This window comes from Aulonocara sp. 'chitande type north' Nkhata Bay, unplaced genomic scaffold, assembly GCF_057382095.1.
Source record: "Aulonocara sp. 'chitande type north' Nkhata Bay isolate Kocher_YH1m ecotype deep benthic unplaced genomic scaffold, A_spYH_male_GT1.1 unmapped_scaffold_32, whole genome shotgun sequence".
NCBI lineage: Eukaryota > Metazoa > Chordata > Actinopteri > Cichliformes > Cichlidae > Aulonocara > Aulonocara sp. 'chitande type north' Nkhata Bay.
Window position 1 is genome coordinate 5,001 of NW_028234364.1, and position 1,817 is coordinate 6,817.

The following is a 1,817-nucleotide window of genomic DNA, read 5'->3' on the forward strand; positions in this document are numbered from 1 at the left end:
GACTTGCGCATCTTCAGACACCCGTCTCCCATAAATGACGGAGGGCACCTTTGCTACTCATTACCCTTAGACTGCTCAACTGGAGAGGGGAGAAAAAAAGGCCCTGGCCGAGGTGGTGAGTCGGCCTCCACTCTCCCTCACGGTTGAAAAAGATGTGCTCCTGGTGCACTGGCCCTGCTGAAAATCTCTCTCCATTTGGCCGAGGCAGAGAGTCGGCCTCCTCTCTCCCTTACGGTCGAAAAAGATGTGCTGCTGTCGAACTGGCCATTACATCCTCACCTGATCTAGTCCCCCATTAGATCCGCCCCCCCACCGCAGTTACCCCGTACCACATATCTAGCACGGACCTTGACCTCCAGCAGGCCCCGGGGACCCACATTACCCCCCCCCCCCCTTCCCCCTGCAGTTACCCTGTACCACATGTCTAGCATGGACCTTGACTTCCAGCAGGCCCGTGGACCCACATTACCCCCCCTGCAGTTACCCTGTGCCACATATCTAGCATGGACCTGGACCTCCAGCAGGCCCTGGGGACCCACATACTCCCCTGCTCTACTCCCCCACTAGCTTTCCTTTCTTGCAGTTACGCTCCAGCGCATATCCAGCATGGACCTTGACCTCCAGCAGGCCCCGTGAACCCACATTACCCCCCCCCCCCCCCCCCCCCTCCTGCAGTTAACCCTGTACCAGTATCTAGCATGGACCTGGACCTCCAGCAGGCCCCGGGGACCAACATACTCCTCTGCTCTACTCCCCCACTAGCTTTCCTTCTCCCGCAGTTACCCTCCACCACAAATCCAGCATGGCCCTTGCCCTCCAGCAGGCCCCGAGGACCCACATACTCCTCCGCTCTAATCCCCCATGAGCTTTCCTTCTCCTGCAGTTACCCTCCACCGCATATCCAGCATGGCCCTTGACCTCCAGCAGGCCCCGGGGACCAACATACTCCTCTGCTCTACTCCCCCACTAGCTTTCCTTCTCCCGCAGTTACCCTCCACCACAAATCCAGCATGGCCCTTGCCCTCCAGCAGGCCCCGAGGACCCACATACTCCTCCGCTCTAATCCCCCATGAGCTTTCCTTCTCCTGCAGTTACCCTCCACCGCATATCCAGCATGGCCCTTGACCTCCAGCATGCCCTGGGGACCCACATACTCCTCTGCTCTACTCCCCCACTAGCTTTCCTTCTCCCGCAGTTACCCTCCACCACAAATCCAGCATGGCCCTTGCCCTCCAGCAGGCCCCGAGGACCCACATACTCCTCCGCTCTAATCCCCCATGAGCTTTCCTTCTCCTGCAGTTACCCTCCACCACATATCCAGCATGGCCCTTGACCTCCAGCATGCCCGGAGACGCACATCCTCCCCTGCTCTAGTCCCCCACTAGCTTACCTTTCTTGTAGTTACGCTCCAGCGCATATCCAGCATGGACCTTGACCTCCAGCAGGCCCCGGGGACGCACATCCTCCCCTGCTCTAATCCCCCACTAGCTTTCCTTCTCCTGCAGTTACCCTCCAGCGCATATCCAGCATGGACCTTGACCTCCAGCATGCCCCGTGGACCCACACTTAAGCCCCTCCCACTGACAAAGCAAAACACCACTGGCAAAATCCTCGTGCCCCTGGTACTCCAGAATGTAAATTCAAACATGCCCCTGGTACACTGCGCAGAAACACTTTGCCACACACACGCACGCACTGCTTGTGCCTATGGTACGACAACTTTTCTCGTGCCTATGGTACGACAACTTTTCTCGTGCCTATGGTACAACAATTTTTCTCGTGCCTATGGTACAACAACTTTTTGCCGTGCCCCTGGT